The following is a 23,171-nucleotide window of genomic DNA, read 5'->3' on the forward strand; positions in this document are numbered from 1 at the left end:
AATGCTGGCAGTGATGAATGACAATGATGCTCTGGGGTTTCACAGAAAGCACTGGAGTGAGTAAGTGAGTAAAGGCCATCTGACCGTATCCGAATATCTACACATCACTAGCACCCGCTACATCCAAACAAACACAACAGAAAGGCCAAATGACTCTTAAATGTCAGCGGAGGAGCGGGGGAACCAGTGGCCAAGATAATTATAAGAGGAAAGCTTTATATGAAGTTTGACATAATGTTTCATTTTTATCATTTCAAAATCTGTCTGTCTTTCTGAATATCGAACTATCTGCCTGTGTATCTTTCTGTCCATTCGTCTGTCTGTACAACTGAAAGAGCAGTAAATCGATCTATCTGTCTGTCCATCAGTCTCTGTCTAGCCATCCATCTATCTGTCCATCTCTGTCTGTCTGTATTAGCCATCCGTCTCTATCTGTCTTTCTATCCGTCCGTCCATCCATCCATCCATCTCTGTCTTTCTGTCTATCTATCTATCTATCTATCTATCTATCTATCTATCTATCTATCTATCTATCTATCTATCTATATATCTATTTATTTATCTATCTGTCTCTCCGTCCGTCTGTCTATCTATCTTTCTATCAATCTGTCTGTACGTCTATCTATCTATCTATCTATCTATCTATCTATCTATCTATCTATCTATCTATCTATCTATCTATCTATCTTTGTGTGCCTTTTTATCTACCTGTCTGTCTGTTCGTCCGTCTGTCTATCAGTCCATCCATCCATCCATCCATCTCTGTCTATCTATCATCCATCTGTCCGTCCATCCATCCATCTATCTCTGTTTTTCTGTCAATCTATCTATATATCTATTTATCCATCTATCTCTCTCTGTTCATCCATCGTCCGTCTGTCTATCTCTCTATCAATCTGTCTATACATCCGTCTCTATCTATCTATCTATCTATCTATCTATCTATCTATCTATCTATCTATCTATCTATCTATCTATCTGTCTGTACACTCGTCTATTTATCTGTCCATCCGTTCATCTGTCTTTCAGTCTGTCTATATATCTATCTATCTGTCCATCCGTCTGTCTGTCTATCTATCTCTATCGATCTGTCTGTACATCCGTCTATCTATCTATCTATCTATCTATCTATCTATCTATCTATCTATCTATCTATCTATCTATCTATCTATCTATCTATCTATCTATCTATCTATCTATCTATCTATCTTTGTCTGTCTTTCTATCTATTTATCTGTCTGTCTGTCCATCCATCCATCCATCTCTGTCTATTTATCCATCTATACATCCGTCTATCAATCTGTCCATCCGTCTGTCTGTCTATCTATCTCTCTATCAATCTGTATGTCTATCTATCTATCTATCTATCTATCTATCTATCTATCTATCTATCTATCTATCTGTTCATCCATCTGTATATCTATCTCTCTATCAATCTGTATGTACATCCGTCTGTCTGTCTATCTATCTATCTATCTATCTATCTATCTATCTATCTATCTATCTATCTATCTATCTATCTATCTATCTATCTATTTGTCTATCTGTCTGTCTGTCTGTCTTTCAGTCCATAAGCATGTATATCTGTCTGCCTGTCTGTCGGTTCAATCCTTCCTCTCAAGACACAGCCAAGACTGCAGGTACCTTTTTGTACAGGACATCTTACACATTCAAACACTGTGTTACAGTTATATGATCACAGAAGCTCTGCACTCTCTGAATGTGTCTTCCCTGAGCGGCAAAGCCAAGAGCTACAAATGAACATTAATGATTAATATTTCAGTAGCCATTAAAGATATAATTATCAGAAGCCACAAGGCTCCAATTGCAGATTAAACTCAGTGTACTTTGGCTAGTCATTTTAGGAAGTCTGGTATTTATGAAGACATAATGAACCAATAGGGTTTCATCTATCATAGCGCAGTCTTCCTCTAGTATGGTTCACGCTCCAAAACTGCACACCTCACATTAAAATAGCACTATATTTCCATAATGTATGACGTTAATACTTTTCAGGTTTAAAATAGTCACTGTCAACTATCCGAGAAGCCATCGTCTTTTTGTTCAGTCCAATGCATCGTTGAAAAAGCTCCATTCAATAAGAAAAATGTATTAAATCTGGTGTTACACAAAAACGGGTGACTACAGTAGGTGAACATACAAATTACCTCAGGTACACAATCCATCGAAGCGTCGCCCCAAATCCGCTTAAGCTAACAAAAGAGATCCACTGTCTGACGGTAAAACAAAAGCCTTAGCAAATTAATATTTGTTCCCTATCGCGTGGGAGAAAAAGAAAAACATGTTCTGTTCATAAGATGGATGGCATTAAATCTACAAATACTTCAAGCACGGCATGCCAAGGCCACCGGAGTGCCTAATCAATTGAGATGTTTGGTTTCAGGTACAGATTGTGACTGCGCATAATTTAACAAGCTTCTTGATTGCAAGCCGTGCCGGTGGTGGCATTTTACAGTGTTTTTTGGTGCCATTAGTATCAATGCTGGAGGTCTTTTAGATCTTCATTATTTGGGCCACAGTCATGCCCTTCTTGATTGAAGAGTTTGCGAATGGCTTCCGATGTTAGTGAGCAATGTCGTTTGATGCTGAATGAAGTGGGGTAAATAATGCGTGAGAGATGTAGAGAGTTCTTTATCACCTGCCCTTGATTGTCAAGCTCATGCTTTCATTAAACATAAAAAAGAAACGGTGCAGCCTTGCTGTTTACGACAGGGATATAGGAAACACTCCATATTGATGTCACCACTTAAAGTGGAAAGTTTCCACTTTAATAAAAATAGGTTAAACAAACTCAATTAATGCAACCATTTATAAGAAAAGGGCATGTTTTACTTTAGTTTTTAAGTGCAAGGGCAACGCTATCTTGAAATATCACTATATCTGACATCACAGGGTTGGTTCTGTTCTATCAACTGTACAGATACAGTAGGTATTCCTTTTCTTGTCGACTTAGTCCCTTTATTAATCCAGGGTCGCCACAGCGGAATGAACCGCCAACTTATCCAGCACATTTTTACGCAGCGGATGCCTTCCAGCCGCAACCTATCACTAGGAAACATCCACACACACACTCATACAATACGGACAACTTAACCTACAAAATTCACCAGTACCGCATGTCTATGGACTGTGGGGGAAACCGGAGCACCCGGAGGAAACCCACGCGAAGGCAGGGAGAACATGCAAACTCCACACAGAAATGCCAACTGAGCCGAGGATCGAACCAGCGACCTTCTTGCTGTGAGGCCACAGCACTACCTACTGTGCCACTGCGTCGCCTACAGTAGTTCCTGCATTTAAATTTAAATGTATTACTCGGCCGTTAGAAAAGTATGAATGTAATTTGGACGTACTACATCTGCCATTTTGTCATGGTCACTGGAACTACCTGCATCATGTGTGTCGCTTCACTCTTATTCATGCATTTTCTCGCGGGGCATCATGGGATAGCGCAGCGTGCATGGGATGTGTACTTCAGAATCTCACCGGAAGTAACAAGTAATCCGGGTACTTATTGCATACTGAATTTCGAATTCTATGAATTCGGACATACTACTCTGCTCGCATACTGATTTTAGCGTACTATATAGTATGGAAGTAGAGATCTGAGCGGGACTACATTTTGAATCCCGCTCCCGCCAGGTTTTTAGCCCGAACCTGACCGATCCCGCTTATATTCAGCATTTATTGTCCCGCTGTCTGACACGCCCCGTTTTCTACCCACCGCGCCTGATCTCGCTACAGAGCGGGGGGAGAACAAAACCGAAAACCACCCAGCTATACAGAGTCAAGACAGCCTGTAACAAGCTGTCTGTATATAAACACACACAGACAAAGCTCTCTCTCTCATTCGTGCGCACACGCACACACACCTCTCATTCGCACATGCTCACACACACACACACACACACACACACACACACAGCAACAAACAAGCTAAACACAGCATCAAGCTGTCTTATTCACACACATATATACGCGTGCTCGCTCGCTCGGGAGTCGGGAGCGTTATTGCTAGACGGCCCATCCCCATCCAAAATTAAACCAGTTACCAACCGCTCTCGTGCTTTATTCGTAAATTTATTCCCACGCCGCAGAAATCTGGTTGGGTCCCGCGCAACCAGATTTCTGCAGACCTTTATATGGAAGTATGCAGTTTTTATATATATATATATATATATATATATATATATATATATATATATATATATATATATATATTAGGAGTGTAACGATACACTCAGCGCACAATACAATGTGTATCACGATATAATGTTCACAATTCAATATGTATATCACGATATTTGGAATAAAAATTTTTAATTAAACTGAAATGCTTTTTAAACTGAAAATTTTTTATTACCAAGTAAACTATCTGGCTTTCCCATGTGTTCCGCAGTCCAGGTACTGATCGGGGGCAACCCAGCTAAGCTTCAGTGGGCGACCATGTGAGAGTTGCAAAGAGCTAGCTGCTGGCTGTACATAGTGTATATGGTGCTAATCAAGGGACTGATTTGATCTTTCACTATTTGGTTGGTTTGATGGTTAATAAACAGCAGTAATCTCATGGACTTGAGTATTATACCAAAACTCACATCATTTTGGTTGTGGTACTGCTGTGTTTAAATGTTTGTTGACTTCCCCACTGGACAACAGTGGAGTTTTACATAACAAAAAGAGTACTCAAAAGCTCTTCTTTGATACCACAAACGTTTCAGCATAAAGTAAAGGTCAGGAATCTTGAACAGATTGGTGTGTAAGATAAAGGTGCCGTCTTTTGCTTTGAACTGAGCATTGATTCTTGTGTTTGATGTATAAGCAAATCGAAAAGGCTTTGCCTCTAGTCTTTAGAAAGTTCTCCTGGAAGTAATGGGAAGTGATTTTACAGGAACCAAGCAATAAGACAAAAGTTGTAACTTGAGTTCTACATCCATCAACTTCTCTTTAGAGCCTTACACATAAAAAAAAATTCAGTTGTCATTGTGACAAATTTGTTGGTCTCAAACTATGGTGCAAAAGTTTACATGGCCCTCAAGTGTTTATATGCATACTTTATTTTGCCTGTCCAGTTGAAATATCACACGTAGATTGATTATGCTGTTTCGTTCTTACACTTTCTAACTTAGCTCGTTATGTTTCTGGGCCCTTGATGGCACTGCTACCTGTGCCAGATAGTGAAAACACCCTGCTGAAACGAGGGGGTTTAATAGCCCTTTAAACCAAGGTCCTGACACTCAGTGGTCTTTTCATTCATTCATTTTCCTGTCATCTTATTCCCTTTATTAATCCGGGGTCACCACAGCGGAATGAACCGCCAACTTATCCAGCAAGTTTTTACACAGCGGATGCCCTTCCAGCCGCAACCCATCTCTGGGAAATCGGTGGTCTTTATAAAAATAAAATTAAAACAGCATCCTGGCCAAATTTGCCCACTGGCCTCTGTTCATCATGGCCTCCTAAACATAATTCATAATTGGCTTCATTACTCTGTGTCCTCTCCACTAATCAGCTGGTGTGAGGTGTGCGGTCTGGATTAATATAACTGCCGTGAGGCGGATTCTGCACACTGGTGGGGGATGAGGAGATCCCCAATGTGTAAAGTGCTTTGAGTGTCCTGAAAAGTGCTGTATAAATGTAAGGAATTATTATTATCGTGTTAAATGGAAAAATTTAAAACACTAAAGCCGCCTTTCCACTGCACACGACATTTGGACACGACTGTCAGAATACGCCCCCTTGTGGCAGCCGCACAGTGTTTTCAGTGTCGTCGTGCACCACGGGGGAGAAGCTGATTCGGTGTCCAAAATAAAGGAGGGCAAAAGCAAGAGCCTTTATTCTCATGCGTTTACATAGTTTAATGGATAAATGAATACTAGAAAATCATAGACCGCTAAAATATTGGAGGGAATGTGAAGACAACATTAATAATATATATTTTTATCACTTTCTTACTTATATTTATAAACAGAAAAGTTTCTTTTTAATATAGACTTTTTATAATTAAAAAAATAACCAAATAAACTCCTATTTCTCATCTCGCGCCCACGGATCTGCTTGGACAACACTGGAATACATCATAAACGGTCGGCCAGTCGCATACGGTCTAGTCGCATGAGTAAATATTTCAACGGATCCGCAGTTCAATTCGCATCCGAATTTTCCGCATACGGAGATGATCGGAACTCAACGCAGCTTCCGGACTGCTCTCCAATGGAAATGAATGACTTCCGGTCTGTCGCTTGTCGTTTGTCATGCGCAGTGGAAAGTAGGCTTAACACCAATGTCCGAAAAACCTAAAACCCTTAAAGGCATAGTTTAAAAGTGAAAATTCGTAGAAAAATTACTCAGCCTTATGCCGTTCTGGACCTCGAGGAATTTGTTCATCATTGGAACATGAATTAAAATACTTTGTATGAAATCTGAGACCTCCCTAATCCTTCATATACTGAACAGCAGGGGTCACCAATCTCTGTCCTGGCCTCAACACACCTGCCTGGATGTTTCAAGTATAAAGACTTTGACTAGCTTGTTTAGGTGTGTTTGATTAGGGTTGGAGCTAAAATCTGCAGAACACCGGCCCTCCGGTAACAAGTTTGTTGACACCTTAAAAAATCCAGAAAGGTACCAAAATCAATTGTTAAAACAGTCAATGTTTCCACAGAGGATCAATCAGAATATTCTGAAGCAAAAAAAAAATTGCACACAAATATTTCAAGAATGTTAGATAGGTGGGACTATTTCTGGACTTTAAACATGTATTACGGCTGTATATGGAGGATGAGGGAGCTCTCAAATTTAATCTAAAATATTTTAATTTGCATTCTGAAGATGAACGAAGTTCTCAGGGGGTTGTAATAGAATGAGTGTGAGTAATTAATAGCAGAATCTTCATTTTAAAGTAAACTAACCTTTTACCAAATACACAGAGCACTCTAGAAACCAAACAGCATTATAATAAAACCACTTAAAAAATTTACAGCAATGCTCTGGCAATACACTACATTTAAAACCACATAGCTACATGATGAAACCCATTGGGAGCACTCTGGCAAACACAAAGAAATGCCCTAGCGACCCGCCATATAACAGTGAACACCTTTGCACCTATATACTTCAAATACTACTGCTTATTGATCATTAAGTTGTCAAGTACTAAATCTTCTCCCTCATCAGCCCAACAAATACTGATTGTAATAGCTGATGGCAAAGCTTTAAATGAGAAAGGGATCCTGATTAAGAGAAAGTCGCCGGGTTGCTAAGTGAAGTATGGCCACAGCTAAATTGTTCTCACCCCTAACAAAGGAAATAAGGAGAGATAGTTCGGGGTCACCAGAGGGAAGGAAAGAGGTGAAGAAGAACATCAAGCGGGTGAATTGGTTTCTCTGCTGTAGGCAGGTGATTTCTCTGAAGTGGAAACCTTTTATAACGGAGCAGCGCATAGATAAAACCAAGGATCTATTTATATAAAGAGCAGAGGCTCGAATGAATGGTTGCGCTCAACTTACACACAACAAAAGCTGTGTTTTGTCACAGAGAGACTGAATAATTTTTAGGTACAAAGCTTGCTCTACAGTAAAGGTTCCTTCGGGAGATCAGGAAAAAGTACAGTTCTTTTTCAAAATGATCAGATACAGAACGACAGGTGGGTTCAGCAAAATGTCAGCGCTACATTAAAAGATGTACTACTGCTAAAGAACATTTTATCCAAAGCTTTTCAAGTTAAAAAGTTGCAAAGCTGTACAGTAGAATCAGATATCAGTTTTAAGTTTTAGCTTTCATATCATACCTTTAACAAAAGAGAAAAGAAACCTATTTATTTATTTTTCTTTGGCATAGCCCCTTTATAAATCAAGAGACGCCACAATGGAATGACCCTCAAACCGCATACGTTTTACACAGTGGATGCCCCTCAATCCACAACCCAGTACCGGGACACACCCATACACTCCCACACATACACCACAGCCGATACCGCATGTCTTGGAGCACCCGGAGGAAACCCACGCAAACGCGGGGACACATGCAAATTGCCAACTGGCCTTCTCTGGAATCGAACCAGCAACCTTCTTGTTATGAGGTGACAGTGCTAACCTCATTTCTCATATATACTTAATTTCTTTTACCTTTAATTGATAGGTGTCACACAACCAGCGATCGCTTCCCAGAGGATCGCTAGTTCTCACACGAACTCTCATGACTACATTTCCGCATTTCCCAGGACTACATTTTCACACATGCACTGCTCCCAGACACACACGCCTGCTCAGTCATCTATCCTGATTGCATCACCAGCTGGACCTTGTTCACAGACTGATTCCACCCCATTCATAAGCCACTCTCTCACGCTACCAGTTTGCCGAGTCTTGTTTTCCCAGTGTGACATTACGAAGCGTTTCTCCCTGTCTTGTTTATCCGTGTTTAGACCCTAGCTTTGCATTCCTTGTTATCCTGTTTAGCCGCCTGCCTTTAGACCTATTGCCTGTTATATTGACGACGATTTTGGACTGCCTTAACATACCCGTTTGCACCTGATTTGACCATTGCTTGCCTGACATTGAATAAACTGCATATTGGATCTTACCTCCTGTTGTCTCCTGTCACTCCACCCCAGTCGGTAACAATAGGACAGTACAGAGTATAGACAGAATAACGTGGGGAGAGGAGAGATCAGTATTGGACCTTGAGGTGTGAATCAAACTCGGGTCACCGTAAACATCAGTGTGCAATGCATTGGCACACTAACCACTATACCATTGGTGCCGACATTTATACTTCTTTTAATATGATCAGCTCATGGATACTTGAGAACAATGCTCCCACCTGGTCAATAAGGTATTGAGAGCTCCCCCTTAGAAAAGGGAGGAAAAGGAGGAGATGGTGTGGAAGGGGGGATTCTTTCAAAACAAAGATTAGAGCACTAGGGAGAAATCTCAGACTCAACTTTAATATCCCGTTTAGGGAACTAAAATTGCCCAAAGTGCCATAACACATGGATGAACTGATCTGAGATCACTGCGTGGTTTGTGAAGGAAAATTATGATCTATCGATCCTCGAAATCATAATCAGCAATGCAACGGTTGGCTGACGGCACAGCAGCGTAATGACATCATCTGATTAATATTTAATTATCCATGTGAGCTAGATGACATAAAATTTGTAGTAAGCGGTTTGTTAAATATGACACGCAGTAGTTTTACACCTTGTTGTGGGCTGCATGCTTGGTCATTTCATGTGTCAAGAGTGGCGCGGATTTTCCTTATTATAGTAGCCATAGTAGTATTATAAAAGGCGTTTTTTTAATCGTTGTAAAGAATAACTGGATGTTTACAAAAGCATTTTGATATTGGTAAAGGCGTCTGCAACATTTGTGAAGCATCAAATCATTTTACTAAAGCAATCTAAAAAGTTATTATCAAAAAGTTTTCTTTTTGCACCACCAGGTGGCAGTCTTTCTACTTTCATTTCTGGGGTGCAAATTGCATAAGTTTTTTTAATATATATGTATTTTTTAAACTAATTTAAATATAAATATGTAGTAAAAATATTTACTATTTTCCCAAGTGTACATAACTACTTATGTAAGAAAATATCAGAATTCAGTACATACTTTCAGTATTATCTTTGCTTGAACTGACCCGATCCTGTTAATATGAAATGAGCCTGCTCCCGACCAGGTTTAGGCCACCAGAACTGTCACTATGACAACAACTCTCGGATCAGTTTTTAAGAACAAAACGATCCTGGATCCTGTCAAATCGTCAATAACCAAATCCAGCTAACTGAGTAATCCACGTATGAAGAATGGACCCCTGAAGGCAACAGCTGAAGCTCAGAGTACACTAGGTGATTTGGGGTGCATAGGATACCCTGAGCTCTCTTTAAAACATAATTATGGTAAATTACCATTGGACCAGTTTGGTTTAAATTGATGGTCTAGCCTGCCACCTTCACCAGGCTGCTCAACCTATTCTTACTTGACACACTCAGATTACTGTACCAAGCTACAATGCAAAAAAGATAAAACAGATTCAATCAATTGTTAAATTGTATGGACCAGGCCATATCCTGAGCTGCTGAGTTTATAAAACAATCTCATTATAGAGGTACATACCAGAAACAATCTAAGTTTTCTCAGAAAAAAGTATTTTATAATGTCACTTAAATAGGCTTGAACCTGTTAATTAAGGCTTCAGGATCACTAGAAAACTCTAAACAAGCTTGCTAAGGCAGTTTGAAGCTAAACTCTGCAGGACATTGACCTTGCATGAGCTTGCTTGAACAGCCTTGCTGTAGTTATCAGGATAGCACCTCAACAACAGTAACTCATTTCAGACAGATCAATATTCATTTCATATTCCACTATTACCGGTAATTGTTTCCCGCTCAGAAAATGACCCAGAATATTTCCTGATTAGTAAATCTAACAACACAAACAAAAAGAAGGCTAACAACAACTTTTTCCTTCTCCTCAACTTACTGTGCATGCTGTATTTTCATGTAAACCGAGCTTTGAACTGCCTAAAATGTGAGCAGGTCTTTGAAGAAAGTGTTAAATACATCCTGAAAGACTTTGCATGCCTATGCCTTTATTCACAGGTACCCTGCAGTACTTTTTTCTGTCTCTCTACATCACACCTTCTTGCCCTCGTTGCTTCTTGGCACCCAATGGCTGTCTAATGCTGAAGTGTCACAAGATAAACCCACAGCCCTTAAGTTGAGATTTCAGCTTTTTCAAAGCACCTTTCAGATTCTTCCCACTTAAAAGTGACACTATTGATCGGCTCCTGTAAAGCCATTCCCCCGTGGGTTGAATCATCCGGTGGGCGGCTTGGCGGTAGGCGCTAGAAATGCAGGAAAGAATGTCTGGCTGACTTGACCTCTTTGGCTTCAGACCACACATCGCTTCTCCTCCTCCTCCGCATTTGTTCTCCTGTAGGGAGGAGACATGAAAAAGGGTGGGAAAAAAAGACTTGGTTCTCGGTTTGAGCTCAGAACACTCACCATTTTTGAAAGCCAAAAGTTCAGTGTGGGTCCTGGCCTTTGCTTAAACACATAGATATAGAAGGCCCAAACAAATATACGAGCTAAATGTCAAACATTTCTGTGAGCGGAGTTGCTAAGGCACTATGTCTCCTTCAGAGACTAGTAAACAAATTGTCCATGACAGAACACAGAAGGTTCTCGAACCAACACAAAGTGGAAATATAAAGTGCTTATCTGTATTTTCTGGGATTTGTTGTGCAGAATGTTGCCTTTGAGGTAAATCGACTGTTATGTAAATGTCAATAGTCTTGAGCCTTGGGTTTTGAGAAGTGTAGAGGTAGAACTCATATTTACACAAGAGTTTTTTTGATGCAAATTTAAGGAAAAAAGATTTCAGCTTGCCATACATTGATTTCCTCACCTCTACCATGAAACAGATTCCATTTCAGACAGACATTATAACCAACATTTTGATGTTATGGTTATGTGGGAGCTAAGAACTCCCTGAGCAGCCTTGATGGAGGCCAACAGTCAACACCCTCCGCTAGTAATTGAGTAATAACTCAAAGCTACAGAGCCGTTTGCAATTAAAGTAGCCGACCCCTTGCACCAAATCGACGGGCGAAGCCATCACTCCGATCACTAGCCAGGGGCTTTATGATTTGCTTGGGGATTCGAACAATAATGGAAATGTTTACAGATTGTCATAGCTACTTATTTTGACAGTATATTCCAGATGACGTTCTTTCTTTCTTCCCTTTCTCTCCATCGTCCTTTCACCCGCCTCTGCAAATTACCAGCTCCTCTTTCATTGAAAACCTGATCATGTAATTTCCCCCCACCCCCCGCCACCATTCTCTTTCAGCAGCCATAATAGCACCCGTCTGCAGGCCGCAATCATTGCACTGTCTCCTGCTTGCTGCTCTCTGCTGGGGAATGAAACAGTGGTGCACCTGGGGCCAGCTATGCTATCTCTTTCTGGAAACTTTCATCCTCTTTATTTTTCACTTTCGGTCTCTGAATCGTTTCTCCCTTTGAGCAAATTCACTGAATGCAGGAGTCAGAACAAATGTTCCTCACCCAAAACTCCCAGACAGTGATGTGCAGTTGATTTATGTCACCCTGTTGGAGACGCCACATTATTTTTCAGCCTGTCATCTTCGCTACGCGTTCAGGAAAGCAGATGGTGATGCTGTTTATCTGGCTTCTCATCCTGGCAGAACAACTGAAATGTTGTAAGGTGGTTTGATGTACTCCAGTGGTTCTCAACTAGTGGGTCATAAACCAAAAATAGCCATGCTGGTGTCAAATGTTGTGCATCCCACAAGGATTTGGTGCAAATAATGTCCCTATTGCAGCAAAACAAAGCAAGGCTTCACTAAATACTGGTCACAGGATCTGATGCCACCAGTGATCCAAGGCTCCCTGGCTAATTTGTTCCCCAGACTCCAAGACCACAAGGTCTCATACGCCAATTACCTTATCTTCATGTCACAAATAGCTTTAAACATTAGAATTAATGTATACTCATTGTTATATGGTGATCCTTTATTAGGGACACACACACATGCTCTTGGCACAGAGATATGCTTTTTTATTATAGCATTTATTTTTAAATATTATGGTGCAGAGGGACAATATAAATGCCTTAATGATATGCCAAATTAATGGGTTCTGCTGGCCCCCCTGTGTGACCAGGGCCCTTCGGGCATACTTACTCTAGGTACAGTTGCCTTGAAAAGTGCCGAAGAGTTGTTGTCCCTTCTGCCCTCTCCCTCGACGGCCTGCCCTCATACTGCATTTTGCCTTCCGAGCCGAATCATGCCTACACCATTGATGATGCGACTTCTTAGTTAAACAGGAAGAGAAGCGCTCTCACTCAGCTGGCCAACTGAACCATGCCTGTGCCTGATTTGGAGGACTCCCATTTTCAATTCAATTCATGTTTATTTATAACGCACTTTTGACAATGTAGATTGTGTCAAAGCAGATTAACATAGTTCTAGTAAAGTACAGATTTCAGAGTTGAAGTTCAGTATGGTTTAGTTCAGTGCAGTTTACATTTCACTGCTGAATGTTCAAACACTGAAGAGCAAATCCACCGAAGCTCAGCTCCACAAGTCCCGATCCAAGTAAGCCAGTGGTGACAGTGGCGAGGAAAAAAACTTGGTCCCACTTTATATTAAGTGGCCTTAACTAATATGTACTTACATAGGAACTAATAGTTTGTTACAATGTACTAATTGTGTAAATACATGTATTTACTGTGTACTTATGCTTGATTAAATACATGTTTGTAAATATATCTGTAATTACCTTTTGTAATTACATTTGTAAATACACTGTTGATCATCCCTTACACCTTAACCTACCCTTAAACCTACCCATGCCACCAAACCTGTCCATAACCCAACCTCTGTTCCAACCCAACAGCACCACAAGTGTTCTTAAATACATTATAAACACAGTAAGTACATTGTATTTATTTTTTTGATGTAAGTACATAGTAGTTAATGACACTTAATATAAAGTGGGACCAATAACTTCAATTAATGAAGTGAAGGGGAAAAAAAACCTTGAGAGAGACTAGGCTGTGTTGGCCACTACCATTATTCTTCTGGGCAAATTTCCTGTGTGAAGCTGCAGTCTAGGCGCCAGAGGCTGGAGAAGCAGGATGTCCATCGTGGAGAAGCTGCAGGTGTGAGTAGGGCACGGGCGGGAGGTAAGGCTGGCCCACAGTATCAATGCAGGGACATGTTTGTCATGGTGGTCTTTCAGGAATCAGTCTCATGCACTCCATACCTCCATGACGATCACTGCATCAGCTCGGGATACGGCCTGGTCCAGGATTATGGATACCTTGGGATCATCTCTTCATAGGTTTTCAATCGCATCAATGGTGATGCATAGTCTCTAGGGCAGGGGTGGCCAACCCTGTTCCTGGAGAGCCACCTTCCTGCAGATTTCAGTTGCTACCCATATCAAACACACCTGAACCAATTAATCAGGACCTGAACACCACATGATAATTACAGGCAGGTGTGTTTGATATGGGTTGCAACTGAAATCTGCAGGAAGGTGGCTCTCCAGGAACAGGGTTGGCCACCCCTGCTCTAGAGACTTTGGATTGAGTATCCCGAGGTGGAAATGAAGAATAAAGGAAATAATTAGCGTAGCTGCTGTTCACAAAGTATTAAACGAGATGCAAAAATAAAGTGTTAGAAATAAAAATAGCAGTTATTAAGGAAGAGTGTGTCCAGCAGGTGGTTGTCAAGCCAGCTCACCTGCGTGGAGCATATTCATGTATCATACCATTATGCCATGCATTGAGTGTATGCTTTAATAAAAAGATATGTCTTTAATCTAGTTTTGAACTGAAAGAGTGTTTCTGAGCCTCGGACGTTATCAGAAAGACTATTCCAGAGATTAGGAACCATAAATGAGAAGGCTTGACCTCCTTTACTAGACTTTGCTATTCTAGGTACTACCAGAAGCCCTGTGTTTTGAGATCTTAAAGAGCGGGTTGAATCGTAGGGTGACAGAAGGTTAGTTAGATAAGAAGGTTGGTTAGATACTTGTCAAACGAGCTAGGAAATGTGTACGGGCACAGTTCGGATAGCCTAATGTGAGTGCACCCTTAGAATCGTCCTAGTCCTCCACCCATTATAATACCCATGCATAGTATTGGACTGCACCTAATGTCCAGTGTAAAATGAAGTGGAGCCTTTAGAGTACCACTTTGAGCACAACACATTACCTTAAGAATGAAGTTCTACTTTTAGTTCAGGATCCCAAAACTGGGTAAGAATCCCACCAGCAGAAAGTCCCAGAACTGGCTAGAGGTTAACTGTAATGAACAAATCTTTTCCAACTGGTGATCATTAGTCCATTTAAGTCGCATTATCTTTTTCATTATTTACATTTTTACACAATACAGTCTTCAAGTCTTGGAAGTATGCATCGGAAAAAGGTCATGTTTAATTACAATTCAAGACTTATCTCTCCTCTGGCCTCCAAACAATTATGGGGTGAATGGGAGAAGCTATCAATTGCCTGTGACAATAAGGTATTAAGTCGCGGGGAAGGGAGGGGGGCCTCACAGGACTACAAGCTGTCCCTAAAACGCCTGATGGTAATAACCTCTAATCTGGTAAGGCAAAGCTCCTTGTTTCCCCTGTACAATCATGGCTAATTGCCCAATTAAACCAAATCAGGTTCATAAAAAAAAATCAACAGCATTCGCACACCTAAATAAGTATCAGCAAAGAAGGAAGGGTATTGTATCCAAAACTGTCACTTGGGAAAATAATCTAGTTGGTATGTGCTAAATGGAGAGCGAGAGAAAGAGAGAGAGTGCAAGTGTTTAGGGCCTCACAGGGTGGAATAGTAATGGTGATGAGTGGCAGTATTAATTTTTATAGCCGCCATTTAGGGAAACACTTCTTAGCAGTGTTAAAATCACTAGGGGTTGGCCAGAACAGAAAAAAAGAGAGTTCACACCAGACTCTACTTCATAGGTGTCAACGTCAACTCCTGGAGCGCTACAGTTTTGCTTCAAACCCTAGTCAAACACAGCTGATCCAACTAATCAAGATGTTCACGATTCTTTTGAACACCTTGATTATTTGTCGAATGTTTGATTAGGGTCGGAGCAAAACTGTGCAGAGCTTGGATTCTCCAGGAATTGACTTTGACATCTATGCTCTACTCCCGTGTTGTTTTGCCAAAGGAAAATCTATATACAATATTATTTACAAAAGGCATACAAAACAGAATTACAATCCAAATGGTAGTCAAGAGAGGCTAAAAGTCAAATAACCAGGAAGATCTGAAATGGATATAACAATAACACAAACTCAACACAACACTTTCCCTGCTGTACAACACTCTCTCTAGCAATCAACGATGACAAAAACCATGAGATGAATTGCAGAATGCAGTATGTACATAGTTCAAGAATATACATTATTAAGAAGTAGGCAACTGGATGTTTTGACAAAACACGCAACTCAAATGCAGCTGCAACACAGGGATACAGTGTTGGATCACTGCATTGTGCCTCAACTTTTGTGCCTCTGCATGGTGCATTTTTTTAAATAGCAAATCAGTGCTAGTAAGTTGAATTTGTAACACAGTGGAACCAAATCATGTAATCTGCATATTCATGGAATTATGACCACTAAAACAGTTTAATTCAAGTTGTTTCATTCTTACCTAAAACAGTGGTTCATGCAGATCCTGGCAGAGCATCGCTGCCATGAATAGCATGGAATTAATAAGCTGAATGTGCCAGACAGGTATATACAGCTTATCTTGAAGTCAAGACTGAGATTAAAAGAAAGTGTGAGTGATTCAGAGAGTCTAACTAAGCTTTCTTTTGAAGTAAGTGAAGCACAAGTTGTCAAAAGACAACGCAACTCAACCAGTGTTAAAGCCAAGTTATTCTTCTCTGGTAAGTTCACCTAGTAGGTCCAGTGTAGCCTTTGCACAGTCGCATAGCCCTGACTGTATTCTGATGTGCAGCTTTCCAAAAATTTAAGTACGTCATGACGACATAAAGCTCAAAATCTGTAGTTGGTCAACTTGGTATCGGTGACAAGTGTTAGTGAGGTCGAGAGTTGTGGGAGTGGAGTGAGGCCAAGTAGGGTAAGTATAAGGAACTCTGGATGGATACCATTGTGTGTTTATTAGGGACCGAGCGCCGGAATGGTTTGAGGCCCTATTGGAATTGCTCAGTTTATTCTTTTTCTCCAGAATGAATTGCAATTTTGAGGGTCTAAACATACCTGAAAACTCACGAAACTTTGCACATTCAACAACAAAATTTGTCTGTTATAGGTTTCGAAATTGAGTGTGGCAAAATGACTTGACAGCGCCACCTATGCATATTAGACAGACTGGCCCCTGAGCTACGCTTTACGCACACACACGAAAACTGGGACAAATGTCAAACTTGCAAAAACCTACAAAAAAAGTCTCTTGGAGTGAAATCTCAAACCTAACAGGAAGTCGGTTATTTTTAACTTCCTCACCTTACAAAATGCAGTTTTGCCATTTTTAGGTGTTGTATTTTGACAAACTCCTCTTATGGATTCAATCGGATCAACACAAAAATTGGGTACTGTCGTCTAAAAGCTTTGGCGATGTTAAATTGCGAAGATTTCGTCAAAGGGCGTGTTCGTGGCAGCTTCGCGAACTTTGATGATTTGCCACAAAATAGAAAGTTGTTAGAACTCAGGCATGCATTGACTGATCTGCCTCAAAATTCACAAGTTTGATTACAGTTCTGACCTAGACATGTTTACATGCCAATATCCAGGTACAGTTATAGCGCCACCTGATGGCAACAGGAAATGGCATGTTTTACAGTGTAACAAACTTCTCAAATTTTATCACATCGAATCCATGTTCCATTAGTTTAGTCCAAAGGCCTTTGTGATGCTAAATTGTGAAGATCTAGAGTTTTCGTCTAAGGGGCGTGTCCATGGCGGATTGACAAAGTTCAGTGCTTCGCCATGGAGGAGGAAGTACTTATAACTCAGCTAAGCAATAGCTGACCTGCTTAAAAAATGTACATGTTCGATGAGATTTCTCTCCTGAAGAAATCTACATGCCAATGTTAATTCACAGTCATAGCGCCACCTGCTGACAAGAGGAAGTTGGGCATAAAATGGTGATTTCTGCTAGGTTTTTTTTTTGTATGTATCTGCTTAAATTAATATTGTCCACTGGTCCCTGTCATCCTAAGCCCACCAGGACTTATTTCGAGAGGATCACGTGATTATGATTGAACACGGCTGGTTCTGCATTAGCATGCATGATCCACCAATCAGGCCATTCCTAACCCACTATAAAGTGCCAGGGCTTTTCACTACAGTCATCTTCGATTTGAAGAATCCCCCCTTCCACCCCTACCTCTTCACCTTTCCCTCCATAGGGCGGCACGGTGGCCCAGTGGTTAGCACTGTTACCTCATAGCAAGAACGTCGCTGGTTCTAGTCTTTTAACAAGCCGGTGGTGGTTTCTGTGCGTAGTTTGCATGTTCTTCCTGTGCTCATGTGGGTTTTCCCTGGGTCCTCTGGTTTCCTCCCACTTTCCAAAAACATGCACAACAAGTGAATTGATCAATCTAAATTTTGCACTACAGTTAATCTCTCATCCTGCAGCATATCTCTTCATTGCATTCAATTCTTAGTCATCAGTTCTAATCAAGGGGAAAATCTCGAGATCTACCTGAGCTCAAGGCTCCCCTCTCGCCCTGCAAACAGGAGGGAGCCCAGGGTTCAAGGACCTTTTCGAGCTCAGGGCTCTCTCCTGGGACAACATGCCAAACCTGCTTATAATCAATCATCAGCTAAGAATGAACTCTTGAAAAGTTGTTGATTGTTGGCTGGTTACCACCTCTTTGTCCTCAGAATGAGTGTAAGTTTGTGCTACTTCCACCATTTCGGTGTAAACTCAACATACTGGCAAAAAAAACTTTAATCTAGAGACCCTACTGTCTACTATAATTTCAGGAGAGCTACTGCAGAGCAAAACGGACATACCACAGATTCATTCTAACAACAGCGTTGGCTACATACAAGTAATCTCAAGGCCAAGCCTGTTCAACTCTGATGCAGTGTTAATTTAAGAAACTGATCTACCAGCAAATGTGCTACTTGAAATCCCCTTTCACTTATACATTTAAAATATATTCTATCTAGGTAAAAGCTCTGATAACATTTTATAGTAGTTTGACATCTTAAAGGGTCACAAAACACCAAAACACATTTTTTGAGCTGTTGACAGTGGTATTTGTGTCCCACACTGCTAAAAACACTATTAGGACACCTATATTTCACTAAAAAGTGTAAATTTGTTGTTTTTGCGATATTTCAAGCAAATTCGTACTTCCGGTTTGAAACAAATTTTTGAAGCTGCGTCACGGTCATGACATAATAGCGTGTATTCCAGCGTGCAGACTGGACGTCTGTGCCAGAGTGTGTCTTATTACGTCTTACAGTGTGTTGCATTAATGCATAAGTAAGGCTTGGTTCAAACCAATCAGCGCGCTCTATTGTGCAACTTCATTAATATTCATTACTGTCACAGTGTTTAGATGACAGAGACGCCATGATGTGTTGGCAAAACAAGCGTGAAGTGTTGCTTTTATAGTTTGCTGCAGTTAAGTTTTGTTTTCATTTTCTCTCTGTGAGAGCTCAGCTGGGGGGTATTCCAGAAAGCTGGGTTAACTTACCATCTGCTAAAACCTAAACTCTCGGTTGATTTACCCAAAACCTGCTTACCGCGAGTATGTTGGTTCCAAAACAGGTGACAAGAGTTAGTTAAATCAACCTGCTGAAGATAACCGCGGGTTAATGCGCGTGCACGGCACACACCTGAAGGCATTTTCAGTAGATCGCCGAATTCACGAGTCACCATAGAAAGTCAGGGTGAGAAAAAAAAAGGGCAACGCACTTTACAGAGGCGAAGCTGGAGGTTTTAAACACAGAGATTACACATCTGCTTCAACGAAGGAAAGAAATATAGAATAAGAAATAGATAAGAAAATAAAAAATAAATAATAAGAAAATTTATTAATTGATTAAACTACACATGCCACCCTCCATTTTATTGTAATGATAAATTAAACTACTCTTTAACATCCTTTTTGAGTATGTTGTGTAACCATTCATGCATTTAATTTTCCTTCCATTAATTTCTTAAGGCCACAATATGTGTATTGACTAATAAGGCTTATAGAAATTGTAATCTTTCTGGAGCTAGAACTCTGTCCAAAGTCATTAAACACAGAAACACTCTCCTAAAAGGTAATATTTAATTACTGGAGCTCTTTATTTAACACTCTAGAATATGCTTTCTGACATGCAGCTAATAGAAAGAGGCCTGTCTAACTGCTGTGTCCTATAATAAAGGCTTTTCAGTGGTTGAGTTTTTGACTTAAACCACACACTCTGTCACTGTTGTAAGTGATTGTTGTCAGATAGCTTTAGGTTCTTTTTATTTTGCATGCAGACGAAGTTCCTTCTGCCTCAACTAACAAGCAGTGTAAGAATTTTCTGCACTTTTCCATATTTGAATATTACTCTTGGATCACAAAATCTTTTATCTACATATTTAAATTCTAAAGTAGCTGTATAAGGTCCATCTTCAAATATAAAGTCACATGAGCATCAACTTAAGGTGAGAAATGTATATGAAAAATATGTTACACGTTTAAAGGTGCGTGTGTAAAGCAGTGTACAAAATCATTCATTTTATTTCAGGAAATGAAGAAATGAACAGACCAAACTATTTGAGTAAACATAGTTTTTTGACTAATTATATTTTTTTTTTTAGCACTCTTCCATCTGTTTTGTCTGCTTGGGTCACTGAGATTTCCTCTGGGTCAGACTGCAGGTACGTGTCATCGTATAAGGCAGAAAAGGGGATCTTTTGTCCTCCAGCAAGTAACAATGTAGTGCCCAGTAATGATTCTATTGTATAATACAAATATAATAAAAATAAACATTGTGTTAAGCAACATTTGCTTTATAGTTTTTTTTTTTTTTACTATATTTGTGTTATACACTTGAATCATTATTTCCTGAAAATCAGCCATTTAGCCTCAACATAGTGATGAGGTGGGGTGTGTGATGAGCTGGTAAGTGGAAGCAGTAATGAGTTTAATAGTTGAAACATCAAAAGATTAAGGATAGAAAATTAAGTTGTACCTGCACACTTATACTTTGGACAAATTTTATATTATCAGTGTCCTTTAGTGACTGATGGAGCTTTAAAATCGGCTGCAATTAATGCACACAATAGCATTTAGAAACCCTGAAAAAAAATTATATTAAAAAATGTAGGTGTGTGTGCGTGAATGTATATATAAGAACGACGTCCTACATCTTAAATTATAGATATATTTTCCTACAAAAAACAAAGCTGCCACTTATAATATTATACAGAAATGTGAGGGTGCAGAAGGAGAGAAAAAACACACAATCTTTATGTGAGATTCGAACTCACTCCGTTGTGCGCTCCGTTGTTCTTTATCGACGCACTGTCCACTACTCTATTGCCGTGCTCTGAATCATCTGTGTAATGATACGCAGTGATTTATGACCAAGGAACTGTACGAAAGTGTAAAAAACAGTTCAGTGCCAGGCATACTGTACAGGTGGTCCTACTGCCACATTGTACAGTTGCCTAAAATGCCCTGACGCGAATACAAAGAGCTGCACTGAATGTTTTTTATGGTAAGCGCAGACCCGGGGTTTGTCACATTTGATTTCAAAAAGGTTTGTTAAATACATTGACATTATGAATTTGGTTATGAAAAAAACTATGCACTTATAACCCTCTCACAACGAAAAAACTTGTATTTGTGTGTCCATATCCATAAATATTCTCATCAAAAGAGCATGCAATGCTTAGTAAACTCTCTAAAACAGACAAACTCTAAAACATAGCAACTTACTCTCTGAACATAACCTGCTCCGGAGCAGGTTATCTTCAGAGAGTAAGTTGCTATGGCTACTTAACATACCCAGAAGTTACCTCCGATTTTGGAACCAAAGTTGAGGTTATCCACCTACATACTCTCAAACTTACCCGGGTATGTCACATAACCTGCTTTCTGGAACAGCCCCCTGGAGTCACGTGTGGATTAACAGTGTACACGATGCTCGACAACAATAACTTACGTGTCTAAGGAGGATTATTGTTTACCTGAGAGCTGTTCTCATCTGCAAACGCTGAGATCCGGATTCACTTTAGTCTCCTCTTAATAAAGACGCGGCTCTAGTTGCTGGTGATTGTCCTGTCTCTACAGATTTGGTAAGTGAGCGAGCAGTGCTCTTTGTTTATTCAGTTTGTTCGTATCGAACTAAGTTAACTATTACACAGAGTGTAAACATGTTAGCACCACAACCAAACTTTAACCTCGTGTAGGATTTTCATGGCATTTTGTGACCGGAATAACACACGCGGCTTTCTGACGCTACCTGCCGTGTGCATCTAAGTTTCCAGGAAATGCGGAGGGTTTTTTCTCTCATTCGCCGTGCGGTATCAAACATTGCATGAAAAATACACGCTTAGAGCAGTTCCTTGAACCAAATATCTTGTTTGTCGCGAGGGACATGAATGAATTTCCTGCAGTTAAAACTGCAGTTAAAGTCCAACATTTAATAATTTGGCAAATAATTCGACTACAGATGTCCATGTAAACACCATCACTTTCTCCCCTGTGTGTGTGTGTATTTTGACTCTGAAACTCGCGCGTGCCCAAATAGACACTCCCACACAATCCCACTTTAGTTCCTCCGACACTCCCCCCTAAACAGAGCTGGACACGCCCACTTTTTTGACTTTTTCCAAAGTAGAGGTGTGAAAACACCCTGCTGAAACCAGCGGGTTTCATGACCCTTTAAGTTAGATAACCAATATTAAGAACTTCCTTTTCCTGAATCATTTGTCATGACTTCAGTTTTCAACCATTTGTGACCTTCTCAAGGAAAAGGACATCTCATGTTAAGGGATTTCAACCCTTTCCAAACATCTAGATACCATCTAGAGTAGAAGGTTAGAGTCTAGGGCTCTTTACAGTAAGAATTATCACTTTGAAAAGCTCCCGGATAAAAATCTGTTGTCTTCTAGAACTTATACTCACTTTTTCTTCTCTGTCTTGTTCCTCCCAAAGGCCACTAATGCTCAATATAGCATATAATGTACAGGCGGTTTGATGTCATCCTCTTATCAGAAAAGAGCGCAGCTGAAGATGAAATCAGAAGCCTGAGGTAGCCGGGTGAATGAGAAAGCTCTAAAAACAGCTCTGAGGGTAAAGGAAGGTTTCGCTTCATTTGTGTTTGGATTCAGCAGGACGGCAAGCAGAGATGAAGGAGACCTGTGCGGTGGAATAAAATAGCGAGAGGGGAAATTCGCTATGAATTCCGCTCGCTGATAATGTCATACAGTCAGATGCACAGTAATATTAAGTGTCAAAGATAGCTAGAACTTTCTAAGTAAATATTTACTATTTACACATTTACTTGATGTGATAAATTAAATGAGTGGAAAGAATTAAACATTAATATTAATCTAGTCCCCGTGTTGGTTGTGGGTTTCCTCTGGGTGCTCCGGTTTACCCCACAGTCTAAAGACATGTGGTATAGGTGAATTG

This window comes from Danio rerio, chromosome 22, assembly GCF_049306965.1.
Source record: "Danio rerio strain Tuebingen ecotype United States chromosome 22, GRCz12tu, whole genome shotgun sequence".
Taxonomy (NCBI): domain Eukaryota; kingdom Metazoa; phylum Chordata; class Actinopteri; order Cypriniformes; family Danionidae; genus Danio; species Danio rerio.